The 13,884-nt window shown below is 44.6% G+C and overlaps 1 long non-coding RNA gene across 2 annotated transcripts; it reads left to right on the forward strand.

Annotated features, from left to right (window-relative positions):
* The first annotated feature begins 795 nt into the window (after positions 1-795).
* On the forward strand, positions 796-10,958 carry Gm34804. 2 transcript variants are annotated; one of them, XR_386037.2, is made up of 3 exons: positions 796-970; positions 9,226-9,405; positions 10,259-10,958. It is a non-coding gene; the product is annotated as a predicted gene, 34804 (long non-coding RNA). The 2 variants fall into 2 exon arrangements; XR_386039.2 differs by lacking the exon at positions 796-970 and adding an exon at positions 4,006-4,377.
* Positions 10,959-13,884: the final 2,926 nt, after the last annotated feature.

The following is a 13,884-nucleotide window of genomic DNA, read 5'->3' on the forward strand; positions in this document are numbered from 1 at the left end:
ATGAAGACAATATCTAATTAAAAATATAAAAAAAGACAGTACAAGAAAGAAAACAAATTTTAAAAAGCAAATGAGAAAATGATAAACATTGGGGGTGAACATAAGTGATTAAAGCTATGTCTGATTTTACAGCACTATATTTGGAACTCTCTATGAAGAACACCTTTCCCAGTAACTATAAGCAATCAGAGTCAACATAACAAGTCATGAGACTCTTGAAAACAACAAACTTAAGAAAGCAATGTATGGGTTACCTTCCAAACAGCCATCCACTGTGAAGAACTGAGTGGGGTTTTTCTGGGAACTATCAAAAAGGGATAACATGCCACATAAGCTTTTTCAGAAAACAAATGCTGGCTGTGGTGCATACCTATAATCCTAGCACTTGGTAGGCTAAGGCAGGAGAATCAGTAGCTCAAGTTCAGACTGGACTCTAGAAGGGGAAAGGGTGAATGGCAGCAGGAGGGGAGGGCAGTATGGAGGAGGAGGGAGAAGGAGACAGGAAGGTGAAAGGAAGAATCATGGAGAGAGATGTTTAAGTCATCTGGAACTTTAAATACTAAAGGGCTCATATATTTGAATGCTTAGTCACCAGGGAGTGAAACTATTTAGGATTAGAAGACCTAGGAGGTGTGGCCTTGTTGGAGGAAGTATGTCACTGGGAGTGGGCTTAGAGATTTTAAAAAGCTTACATCAGGCACAGTCTCTCTCTGTCTCTCTCTCTGTCTCTCTGTCTCTCTGTCTCTCTGTCTCTGTCTCTCTGTCTCTCTCTCTGTCTCTCTCTCCGTCTCTCTCTCTCTCTCTCTCTCTCTCTCTCTCTCTCTCTCTCTCTCTCTCTCTTTCTCTCTCTCTCTCTCTCTCCCTGCAGCTCAGGATATAGAACTCCCAGTTACTGCTCCAGCACCATGTGTGCTGCCATGCCTACCACCACATTGTTCTCCGCTATGATAATGGACAAACCTCCGAAATTGTAAGTAAATCCCCAATGAAACGCTTTCTTTTCTAAGAATTGTCTTTGTCATGGTCTCTTCACAGCAATAGAACACTGACTGAGACAAGCATGAGATGAGAGAGTAGAGCAGAAGAGGGGTAAAGGGAGGAAATGCCAATGCTAAGTGTTGTGTTGCGTCCCAACAGACCACACCAGGCCAAACAGCTCCACCTGAGGATTACTGTAGGAGAAAAGGGCAAAGGTGACAGCGAAGAAGAAAGGGGGAGGAAGAGAGAGAGGTCAGAGTGCTCTTTCTTTTATTTGAATAGTGATATAGCTGTTTGCAGGTAAAGGTGGGAGGTGAGCCAAGTGGATACTGGGAATATGTTGGCGGTTGCCTTGGCAACAGATGTATGGGTCATTGTCTCTTAGGTGTGATGTCACTGGGCACAGAGCAGGTCCTGATACCAACATACCTCCCTTTTTCTTATCATAAAGAGAAGAAAGGGGAGGGGAAGCCGGTGGGGAAAGGGATGGGGATATTGTGTATCTTAAGCTGCTTCGTGCTGTCTAGGGGCATCATCAATTTTGGGGTGTAGCTGACTTTCACCATCAGCTTCCTCTGTGGACAGTGGCTGGTAATCCTGTAACAGGAACTGATTAATAGTTTGGTTAGAAAATTTTTGTATTTGTTGTTGAAGGAATATAGAAACAAGATTAATGAGGCAGGGAGCAAATAATAACACCAGGAAGATGGCTAGGAAAGGTGTTACAAAGGGAGTATCCACTTCCATATAGGGGTTTTGAAAATCCCAGAACTGGAGGCCTCATGTTCCCTGAGATTCTGTATGTCTTAATGTAGCTCTTGAATTTTATTTCTCACTATCCCAGATTGGTTGATGTAGAAACAGCATTCTTCTTGGAGGAACAGGCAAAGACCACCTTCTTTAGCTGTCAGGACATCTAGCCTGTGTCACTTGTGAAGCACCACAGCTGCCAAAAAACTGATCTGTTTCTGGATAAGCATGGTTTCAGACTTTTTTTTTTTTGAAAACCACTGCTAAGCTCGAGAGTTAATGTATTATATTTGGTCATGGAAGTCATTTTCCCTGCAATTCTAGTACCAGCACCTATGGCTGTTCCTACAGCAACCAAGAGCAGCTATCACATCTACAACTGGGATTGGCAGGGGCTCATTTTCCTGAATTACTCTCAGTTCAGGGAAAAGGAGTACCAATGTGCAAACTCCTGACTAGCTGGTGAGTAGGCAATGATATGCCTGAGTGCCACAGAGAATTGACATGTTCTGGACTGTAGGACATTGTGGCAGAGATGATATATCGAGGCTTATGGTTCTATTGCAGTCTAGGGAACTTAGTGTTCCTACAGAATGTGTCCCAGAGGTCTTAAAACAGTTTGCCATGCCAAAAAAAAAAAAAAAAAGAAAGAAGGGATAGGAGAAAGGTATGGAGTCATAGCAACATCAAAGTCAGGGCAGCTGATAAAAGGTGAGGTAAGGTTACTTGGCAGTATCACTGGAGAGGCTGTAAATGGCAATTGTGAGTTAGTTCCAGGGGGTACGCATAGCCAACAATCTTTAAAGCAACCAGGTCTGGTGACATTAAGAAATTGGTACACCAAGGTCAAGGTCTGAAACAAAAGGCAAAATGACAAGTTAATGCTATTTATGAGGGGTGATGTCAAAGAAGTAAAGACCTCAGGGGAGTGTTTGATTACATCCCCTACTTTTCCAATATCTAGAGGCTGGGCAATTGAGACGTATTTTCTTGGGATGCAGATGGTACTTACTGGGGACTTGGGTTGATTTTTATGGTAGAGCTTACTAACAACTCCTGTCTCCCACCTGGAATCCCATAGGTCTTGTATGTAGAAAAAGAGTGTCTTGCAGTGTTGATAGAAGAAATGATTGGTCTGTGATCCTCGCATATATATCTAACAAGACCACAATATGGGGAGCTCCCATATTCGTCTGGCCATTTTCTACAATAATCTTTTGTCTGGTTAAAGAGAAAGCAAGAATAAAGTATTTAAATAGGGTAACAGATACAGGGATGATAGCAATTTGGATCGGTTCCTGGCATCCAGCTATGGAGCAGTTTCCTGACCTATTTGGAAATACTGTTTATTATCTGTGGGGGTTTCTTGGAACTCTAATTTCCAGATGTAAGGGCTACCCTGGATGGAAATGAGCAGGGGAAGGTCAAGAAACCCATGTATAATTTAGTGGGGTCGAGGTCAGTTGCTGGAGTAGAGTCTCATTTTCTGGGACTGGGGACAAGGTGGGTGGTCTTGATGCCCTCTAGAACTTAACAGAGCATGGTCCTGTTAGGGTCGATGTGTATGAAGAAGAGTCATTTTTAGGTGGAGGGATGAAAGGTTTGAGGTGAGACAGATGGACCCAATGAGAGAGATCCTCAAGTTTAGCAGCTGTAGGGGTCACAAGAATTACCTTAAAAAGGCCCTGCCATTTGGGAGAGAGGGGTGAGGGGATAGAAGGACTTGATCTCCAATGTTGACAGGCAGTGGACAGGAGACAGTGTGTGGCCATGGTAGATGGTGGTCAGCAAAGATCTATAGGAGAGAATGGAGGTGGCAAAGTAATGGGGTATGTAGATGGTCTGGGAGGGAAGCGCATTTAGGTGAAAGACCAGGAGTTAGGACCAGATGAGGAGAGGTCACTTGGGGAGAACTCATAGCCTGAAAAGATCCAGAGATAGTTTCACCCAATCAAGGTAAAGTTCCTATGACAGCTTAGCCAGAGTGTTTTTTTATTTATATTTATGGTTGTGAGCCTTCATGTGGTTGTTGGGAATTGAATTTCGGATCTCTGCTCACTTCGGTCAAACCCGCTAGCTTGCTCAGGTTGGCCCAACTCACTCCAGTCAACTCTGCTTGCTCAGGCCCAAAGATTTATTTATTCTTATACATAAGTACACTGTAGCTGTCTTCAGACACACCAGATGAGGGTGTCAGATCTCATTACTGGTGGTTGTAGGCCACCATGTGGTTGCTGGGATTTGAACTCAGGACTTTCAGAAGAGCAGTCAGTGCTCTTACCTGCTGAGCCATCTCACCAGCCCCCAAGAGTGGCTTTTAAAAAGCAGCTAGCTCTTTCTACCTCACCTGAAGATTGAAGGTGGTAGGGAAAGTGAAAATGCCAGGGGATGTCTAGGGCCTTAGATAGAATTTGAAAAATCTGGGAAGTAATTCAGGACCATTGTCTGATTGGAGAGAAGCTGGCCCCTTCATGTAGAAAGGAGCTGCCATCTGTATACCAGGTATAGATGGCCTGGAGCGATGTGTCCTCTCATATGTGTGAAGGATTAGGTTCCTCTAAAGTTTCAGTGCATGAGTGAGATAGGAAGTGGTTAATATTAGATCAAGCAAGAAGACTGGAAATATTAAGATGCGAGCATGATTGGAAGGTGAGTGTGGAGTCTTCTATTAGAGATACCTGAAGAGAAAGAATCCTGGAGGGAGGTAGAGTCTGTAAGCCATTGTAAGCTAGGAGCTGTTACAGGTTATGAGAAGAGAGGACAGTTATAGGCGACCCCAAGGTTAGTTTTTTTGACTCTCAATAAGGAGTTCAGTAGCTTCTAAGGTATGAATACAAGGTGCCCATCCCTGGATGGTTAGATCTAGTTTTTTTGACAAGTATGATACAGGTGCAAAAGAGGGTCCCAGTTGGTGACCTAAGACTCCAAGGGCAAATCCCTCCTTTTCAGTTACGTAGAGGGAAAAAGGATGAGTCAGGTCAAGGAGATGTAAGACTGGGTCCTTGAGGAGAACCTGTTGGAGCCTTTGTAACAAGCCTGTTAGGCTTGGTAACAGGTTTGAGGAGAGGTTCGTGGGTGGGGCCTGATGTTGCTTCATATAAGGGATGAGAAAAGAGGGAATAGGAAGGAACCCAGGAAATTAAAAAACTAGCTATTCCTAGGAATGATAAAAATCTCTTCCTTTGTAGAAGGAACAATTAGAGACCAAATCTGATTCTTTCTATCTAAGATAATAGCCTTGTGGGTTGGGGTAATTGTTAGTCCCAAATAGGTGACCTGAGGCGTAGATAGTTGGACTTTAGAAGGTGAGACCCTGTAGCCTAGACTAGAAAGGAAATTTAGAAGAGCAGAGGTGTCAGCTTGGCTAATTTCTAGTGAGGGGCTACAGAGAAGGACATCATCTATGTAAAGCACAATCTTCGATTTAGGGAGAGGTAAAGAGAGTAAGTCAGAAGCAAGGGACTGGCCAAATAGGTATGGGCTGTCCCAGAATCCCTGAGGCAGAATAGTCCAGGTAGAAAAGTGGGTGTCAGGATCTGTCCAGGTAAAGGAAAATATGTTCTGTGACTGGGCATCTAGAGGGATAGAGAAAAATGTATCCTTGAGATCTAGGACTGAGAAATGGGAAGTCCCTGAGGGGATAATGCAAATAAGAGAGTATAAGGGTTAGCTACAACAGGATGGAGAGGAACTACTGCAGAATTAATGCACCTGGGGTCTTGAATCAGGCGATAGGTACCATTCTGTTTCTTAACTGCTAGTTTAGGGGTTTTAAAGGGGGAAGAGGTGGGGCAAAGGAGCTTTTTCCCTTAAGCGATCAGAAATGATAGGCTTCAGTCCCCTGAGGCTCTGGAGAGAGGGGGTATTGAGCTTGGGTGATGTACCTGGTAGAGTCCAGTAGTTGGATGACAACCGGAGAATGATGTTTAGCAACAGAGGAGTTCTGGATGTCCCAAACTTGGGGGTCCACCTGAGAAACTGGTAAAGGAAACAATATGTTAGTGTTAGTAGGTTGGGTGACTAGAAGAAGAAGCAGAGGAACTGCTGGTGAGCTTGGGTTTAAGCGAAAGTGGGGAGCAAAGGAAATAGAGGCTCCCAACTTAGCTAAAAGATCCCTTACCAATAAGGGGACAGGACATGTAAACACTACCAAAAAAGGAATGGGTGAGGGATACATCCCTAAAAATGCAACTAAGTGGTGGGGTCTGGTGAGGAAGGTAAGGTTGTCCTCCTACCCCGACAACAGGAAAACACGAAGGTGAAGTAAGTCCCCAAAACTCTGTCATGGCATCATATGATGTATTTATAAAAAGATAAAGAGGTAAGGGATATGTTATATGGATATGTTCAGGTATGAGGGAAGGGGGTATCTCAGCGGGCCCATGCTGAGGCATCTCTTCCTGAGGGACCAGCCACAGATGGTATAGTATAGAATAGAGTTTATTCAGGGCATGCGGAGAGGAGTTAAGAGGGTAGTAAAGGCAGAGAAAGAGAGAGAGAGAGAGAGAGAGAGAGAGAGAGAGAGAGAGAGAGAGCAAGAGAGAGAGAGAGAGAGAGAGGAAGAAGAGAAGAGAGAGAGAAGGGAAGGGGAAGGGGAAGGGGAAGGGGAAGGAAGGGGAAGGGGAAGGGGAAGGGGGAAGGGGAAAGGGGGAAAGGGGGAAAGGGGGAAAGGGGGAAAGGGGGAAAGGGGGAAGGGGGAAAGGGGGAAAGGGGGAAGGGGGAAGGGGAAGGGGGGGGAAGAAGGAAGGGGGAAGGGGGAGAAGGGGGAGGGGGGAGAAGGGAGAAGGGAGAAAAGAAGAGAGAAGAAGAGAAGAGAAAAGAGAGAAAAGTAAAGGCTGGCCATGGCCACGAGCACATGAAGAAGAGGGGTAGAGGAAGAGCAAGAGAGAAGCAAGAGAGCAAGAGAACAAGAGAGGGAGGGGGCAAGCAGCCTCTTTTATAGTGGGTCAGGCCTACCTGACTGTTGCCAAGTAACTGTGGGGTAGAGTTTAGACTAAGGATGCTTAAAAGCCAGACAGAAATCTATTTTTATACAAGTGTCATCTGTGTGTGTGTGTGTGTGTGTGTGTGTGTGTGTGTGTGTGTAAAGAAATTAATTGGAAGCCAGGTGTGGTGGCACACGCCTTTAATCCCAGCACTAGGGAGGCAGAGGCAAGTGGATTTCTGAGTTCGAGGCCAGTAGGGCCTACAGAGTGAGTTCCAGGACAGCCAGGGCTATACAGAGAAACCCTGTCTCAAGAAGAAGGAGGAGAAGGAGAAGGAGAAAAGGAGGAGAAGGAGAAAAGAAGGAGGAGGAGGAGGAGAAGAAGAAGAACAAGAAGAAAAGAAGAAGAAGAAAAGAAAGAAATTAATTGGGATGTAATTTAATTTAGTCCTACATGGGCTACAGTTCTGGGATACCTCCCATTGAGTTGTCTGTCAGCATGTCTCAGAGACCACAAGCAGTGCAGCTTGTTGCTGTTGTTCTTTATTGTCTGCCAGGTTTGATGATAAGATATAGTTGCTGAAGACATTTCACACTTGGTCACAGAACATGAAGAAATTGAGTGAGTACTGACCATAGAGCCACTTTGCTGCTGGCTAACTCTCACAGTTCTGGAAGACTGAAGAAAGTCATCAGCAGTGTAAACAGGGTGAGCTACAGTAATGAAGCTAGGTGCAATAATGGCAAAAATATTAGAACACACAATCATTTCCTGGTTGGACTTAAGACTAGCGTTCCACAGGAGGGAAAGCATGAATGAAACTATAACTGATCTAGAGCCCATGGCTGGAGAACACAGAGACCCTCGGGAAGAATCTACTACTATTATTTTTCTGAATATTAACAAACTACACTAAATTTTTATCTCTATATCTGTAGATTAGTGCAGCTCTCAGACCTCAGCAGAAAAGTTTATGCACTTAATGCTGGCTAACACAGAAATACACAATTCTCCACAAAGTGCTGGGTCAGTATCAGTGGTATTCAATCAGACACCTGTAATACACTTTCCAGGACTCAGAGACCATTAAGGAAAAGCAGAAAGAAAGGCTATAACAGCCAGAGACCAGGGAGAACCAGAGAAATAGTGCCTTGTAGACACAACAGGAATGCTACACTCTTGAACTCACAGCAGCTACAGTTGCCTACAGAAAACAAGCCAATCAACACCCCAGCATGGATGGAGGAGGGGCTCGTGAGCCTCACCCCTAACTGAGGAGCTTCTGACAGTCGCTGTCCTCTGTGAAGGTGTGGCTCCTGGAAAGTTGGCCATACTCCTATCACTGACCCCACACCGGTGAGTGGTGGACTCAGTGGGCATTAAGAAGAAGGAGGACACAAAGTCAGCAATAAGGAGAATGGGGAGTGGGCCTTGAAGAAGTTGGGGTGAGAATATGATCTACGTGTATGAAATTCTCAAATTAAAGGAGGACAGAAGGATGCAGCTCATTTAGGATGAGTGTTTCTTGCTACCATCAAGAACGTGCACACAAGCCTCCTTACTGTGTGCCGCTGCTTCTCATGCTCTAATCATAAAACCTACATGCCTCCCCTGGTTGCAGGAATACCTTCTGTTTCTCAGCCTCTCCTTCCCAGCCCCCTCCAAGTTGCAAGACCAGATCTTGGTGGCTCAGATTTTAAGCTACTATTAAAGAAAGGGGTGAGCCCTTTCTTCCTTCCTCCTTTTGGATGGCTGGATATTAGGAATCATACTTAGCTTTAACTGTCAATTTGACATAGCCTAGAAGGGAGGAGACACAATTGACTGGTTACCTAGATCAGATTTGCCTGAGGGCATGTCTGTGAGGGATAGTCTCAGCTGTTAATTGATAAAGGGTGCCACTTTGGGGGTTTGGGTGCCATCCTTTGAACAGGTGGGATAGGCTGTGTAAGAAAGCTTGTTAACCCTACCAACAAGGCAGCAATCCCCCATGGGTTCAGTCTCAAGTCTCTGCTTGAGTTCCTCCCCTGACTTCCCTCAGTGCTGGCCAGTAGCCAACACTGTCGATGAACTAGATCTGTTCTTCCCATGAAGAAGCCATCTTGAACTGTGAAAAAAAAAAAAACAATAAAATACAAAGAATGAGCTCAGGAGGTAGCTGGGCTTCGGCAACACAGCTTTTCCAAAGACCGTGACTCTGTTGCTGAATCTACCGTCACTAAGGAGGAGGAATGGGACAGTATGGGCTCAGCACTGTGGTCCTCTCTCCATGGGAGGCTCTGCCCTGCTTTCTGGGGCCTGAGATTTCGGTCCTCCCAGCAAAGGTTGACAAAGAGGCACTAACCAGCTGTCACCCACTCTGTGTAGCCAAATGCTGCTCTGTTTTGTAATAGCAGTGCCTGCCCATTTTCAGCCACACAAAGATGGCAGAAAAATACTGTTGGTGTCAAGCCAGGTAGAATTAACACTCTTTCTTGCCTCTATCCTGGATTACTTTAATAACTGTCTTTGTAAGTCTTGTTCAGAGCTTCTTACAATTGCTAGCAAATAACTTTGTTGGCTCTGTGTGCAGGAGGATTAAATACCAGCAAACTTCAGAAGCCTTCGTGGGAAGAGTCAACAGAGGCCAGATGTACCCTATAACACCTTTCAGACAAGAAGCACTGTTCACTGAAAACACTGGCATCGGAACCCCCGCCTGATGCCCAGGAGCACAAACCCCAGCCTTGTGCCTCTCACAGATGCTCGGGGGGTGAGAATGGGTACAATCTTCCCCACTGGTGGTTTGTAGAAGACCCTGAGGGGCTGCAGCTGCACAAGAGCCCCACAGATCCCGTGGATTCCAGGAACAAAGGTCTAGGGCAACTGAGAGGCAGATCCAGAAGGAGCAATACAGGCTTCAAGATGCCTCTAGGAATCCCCCCAAATGTGTTTCTCATACACTTGTAGGCGAGCAGTGCCTCCAAGTCCTCTCAGGCATCCTGTCATTCACAGGGAGGGAGACTGGGCTCAGACTTTTTTCCATGTCCCATGCATGTCCAAAGCAGAGACTGAAGTGATTGTGATTATCTGTGATCTACTCTTCCTGTCTTAAGATCATAATATGCTGATTCAGAGACAAAGCCATACCCTCATTGGTTTGCCAGGACCCAGGATGGCATTAGGAATGCTTAGCTACCATGGTGTAGGTGCTGACATCAGAATAGACATACATGCTGATGGAATGAGACTACCACTGTGTAGTAGGGAACATGAGTTCTGAAAGTGGTCACTCACAGGCTCATGCCCAGAAAACTACACAAAGTGCCAAAGGATGAGAGAGGCCTTTGTGCGGATATATACTATAATAAACTATTCAACAATTTGAGTCTAAAATATAATTTAGGCCATGATCCCTCATCAGGGGTTCCCTTCTATGGTTCTTCAGTCATATCAGACACCACTAATTATCAATCTAATAATATTGATAATTATTAATAATTAGCCTCCTGCTAGGGAGGCTTCATCTTCATTCAAGCATACCTTCCATGTTCTACAAAAAGAAACCCACCTGGTGAGCCATGAGAGGGCTGAATGACCATGACCATCCCATTTCCTTTTTGCAGGGGTGGAAGAAGGATCTTCACACGTGAAACCAGATCAGTTCTGGCCAAGATCTAAATGCTAGAAGCTTCTGGGCATTCCTAGAACTTCTGGAAGCTTCTGAAAATTGTTTTCCTGCTTGGTAAAAGTAAACGAATAGGGAAAAAAGCCTAGCTGTAAAAGGGCCAAGGACCTCCTGATATGAGCTACATAGACTTGGTCCAACCAAGAGGGAACATTACCAAGTTGAGGGTAGCGGACAGTTCCTGAGAGACTCTCTCCACAGCTCTAGAACCATCTGCCTTGGACTGTCTCTTTCCAGAAGGCCACTGAACCTCCTCTTGATTTAGCCATGTCAAGATAGTAGTCTCCACATTGTAGAGTTAAAACATAGTCATGTTCTTGGTTACAAAAAGCCACTGCTTCCCTGAACACACAGCTCTCTTCAACCATCTGAGCTAACAGCAAGCTTAATTGGCCTGACGTGTACCTGCTGTGGATCCTTCCAAGACATCAGAAGTCAACAGCTCACCATCATTCTGCGTCATCAATCATTTCTTCCTCAAGACAAAAGCAGCTTGCCCCTGAACTGAAGAGATCTGTCAGGACTCACCCACCATCCTCTCTATTTTGTTCACTTTGGAATAACCCCACATTGGTTGAGCCTTTTGGGGCTGACTCCAGAGACTTGAGTCTAAGGATAAACAGGCTCTTGCCATCTCACTGTCTGCTCTCCTCTTCTTTCCAAGCCAAAATAAGATTTTTTTTCTTTTCCATTTTCTCATGCACTGAAGTTAAAGGGCTCTTTTTTATTGCTTGGTTCTCTGCCAAAACCATGCCTTTCATCCTTTCCTTTTGTAACCCAAAGAGCTTATTCAAGATATTTTCCTAAGGAGGGAAAAATCCCTTCTTGAGAATTTAGTGTTGCCTATGAACAGTTCTGGTTTTGTTTTTTGGTTTTGGTTTTGGTTTTTTGGGGTTTTGGTTTTTGTTTTGGGGGGGTTTTGTTTTGTTTTTGTTTTTGGTAGAATTCAGGACAGATTCCATTCAGGGATCTAGCTCCAAGAGGTAATAAACTCTACAAATCGTGCCGTGCCCTCATGCCCTCACTGCCCTTTGTTGGTCTCACTTGGGAATCCATATCTTGAGTCCCACCCCTCCAATTCCTCCCATACCCCCTGCCAATTTTTCACTCCAACTTCATGTGTTTTTGTTTGTTTGTTTGTTTGTTTGTTTGTTTGTTTTTTAATGCACTGAGGCCAATAGCACTAAGCATGGGCAATCTGTCAGGTGCCGTATCCAAAGGAAGCTGACTCTCCCTCCCCAGTGGCCATGAACTACAAACAGCTCCTCTACCCTGGTACAACTTCTCAAGCCCCTCCTGACTCCATGCTGGAATGTCAGCTGTCAAAATTATTACAGAACACTAACAGACACCCCTGGAGACTTGGTCTATAGCCTCTGGTAGTTTTTGGAAGATATGGGCCTCTAAAAATCTTTCTACTGTCTTAGGGTTACTATTGCTGTGACAAAATACCATAACCCCCCCCAAAAAATGGGGGGAGAGGAAAACAAGGAGATAAAAAAGAGAAATGATGTGATTATATTATAATCTCAAAAAATAAAAGAAATATTTTTAAAAGGAGAGTGTTTTCCAACTGTCTACTATGGGTCTAAACTTCTTCCCAACCATAGTCATGTGTGTAATTATATGTTGGTTACTTTCCTTGTTGAGGGGACCAAATACTTGACATGAAGCAACTTAAGAGAGAAGGGGTTTGATTGGGGATCACAGGTTGAGGGACATAGTCCCAATGATTCACTTTCTCCTGTGGGACTCCACCTCTTAGAGGTTCCAGAACCTTCTAAAATTGTGCCAACAACTAGGAACCCAGTGTTCAAACACATAGGCTCATGAGGGACAGTTCATAATCAACCCACAATAGGACAACTCTTGTTGTATGATCTCCAAGCTGGGGCTCAACTGGTACCTGGGAAAGTCCAAATACCTGTGTCATTGAGCTGGGGCACCATTAAAGAATGAGCCTGGGGTGCTCATAAAATGCACCTCTGAAGACCAAAATTCATTGAACAATTTTTTAATGAAACTCAACTAATTAGCTCAGATGGTAATTATTTTAACTCAAACATTCTAACACAACATAATGCACTAACACATTACTGTGACACTTTGGGGCTGAAGAGTGATAGGGACATATTAAAGTCCTTGTTTCCTGTAAGTAGAGCAGAGCAGACTTCAGGCTCAGTGGTGGCATCGCCACAGTGAATGTTCCTTGGTGTTGCATGGTCACAGTGTGCAGGATGCAAAGTGTTCAGAGCCAAGGTTGCACTGAAGTCACACGCCACCAGAAAAACACCCCAAGTTCTAGATATGTTCGATTTTGAATTGATTTCCTATTTTGTGTTCAGAAACCTATTGTTCTTGCCAAATTCTTCAAACACCACATTGAAATGGGGTCACTCCCACCGTTTAAAATACCTACTGTGTTCTAGAAGCTTATCACCTGTCTGTGTTTCAGTCCTAAATCTACGGTGACTCCAGAGCTGCCTGCATAATCTGTTCTAAACGTTAGTCCTTGGACCTATAATTATCTGCCATGTTTTCTGTCCTTAATAGCCCAAACTGTTCTAAATTGTTAGTGTGGCAAGTACTGTAACAAACATGACCTGGATGGTGTTATTTGGCACGCAGCTCCAGGTGACAGTCCAGAACTACTGTTGCCCACCTGCAACCTTCAGCTCACCTTCTTGGCTTTCTCTATTCTTATGCAATCCAGAGAATGATCCCACCCACATCAGTGATCAAGATAATCCCCCACACACAGAAGTACACACAGGTGGAACTGATCTAAATAATGCCCCCTTAAGACTCTCTTCCTGGATGATTTTAGGTTGTTTGAGGTCGGCAGTGAAAGCTAATCACCACACAGAGGAGACAAGGTTGTGAAGGCCATGGCACTCCTGTGCTCTGTCCACCCTGTGGTGTCCTAGAACAGTGCCACGCCATGCTGGTACGAAGGCAGCATCTCATTCCAAGTTCACTCTGCAGGTTGATGATATTCAGGCTAGCCTCTGTCCTGATGGGTGGGTGGAAGGGTGCCACTGGAGAGAAGATTTCTGAAGAGACTGGTGGTTCCTTGAGTCAAGTTCTCCTTGAGGGAACAGCGTGGGATTGGGAAGGAGACAATGGCATCAGATGCACAAAATCAAAAGACACAGGAGGAGGTACAGAAGAAACACATCTCTGTAAACACATTGATTTCATGATTTTTGACCCTGTGGCTATAAAACTACAAATCATGTTGTTTTGAGCCACTAAACTTGTAATAAATTGTTATAGCAGCAAATGGAAACAAATACCCAAGGGCAAATGGGTATCCTCTAGAAAGCGATCACAGCAATTTGTGTCCCTTGCTTATCAATGTGTATGTAGACTGAGCTCTTGGTGTGAAACATCTGTCTCACACTGCTATGTGGACCAGGAGACAAAAGGAAATCAAACAGAAGAGAATGTGGCTTTACATAAACCTCACCCCCTACAGATGACACTGGACTCTCAGGGAAGTCAGGAAAGTTACTCAAGGTTACAAAACTGGCTGCTGCAGTCAGAACAAAATGCTCCATTCTT

This window comes from Mus musculus, chromosome 18 (assembly GCF_000001635.26).
Source record: "Mus musculus strain C57BL/6J chromosome 18, GRCm38.p6 C57BL/6J".
In the NCBI taxonomy this organism is placed as follows: Eukaryota; Metazoa; Chordata; class Mammalia; order Rodentia; family Muridae; genus Mus; species Mus musculus.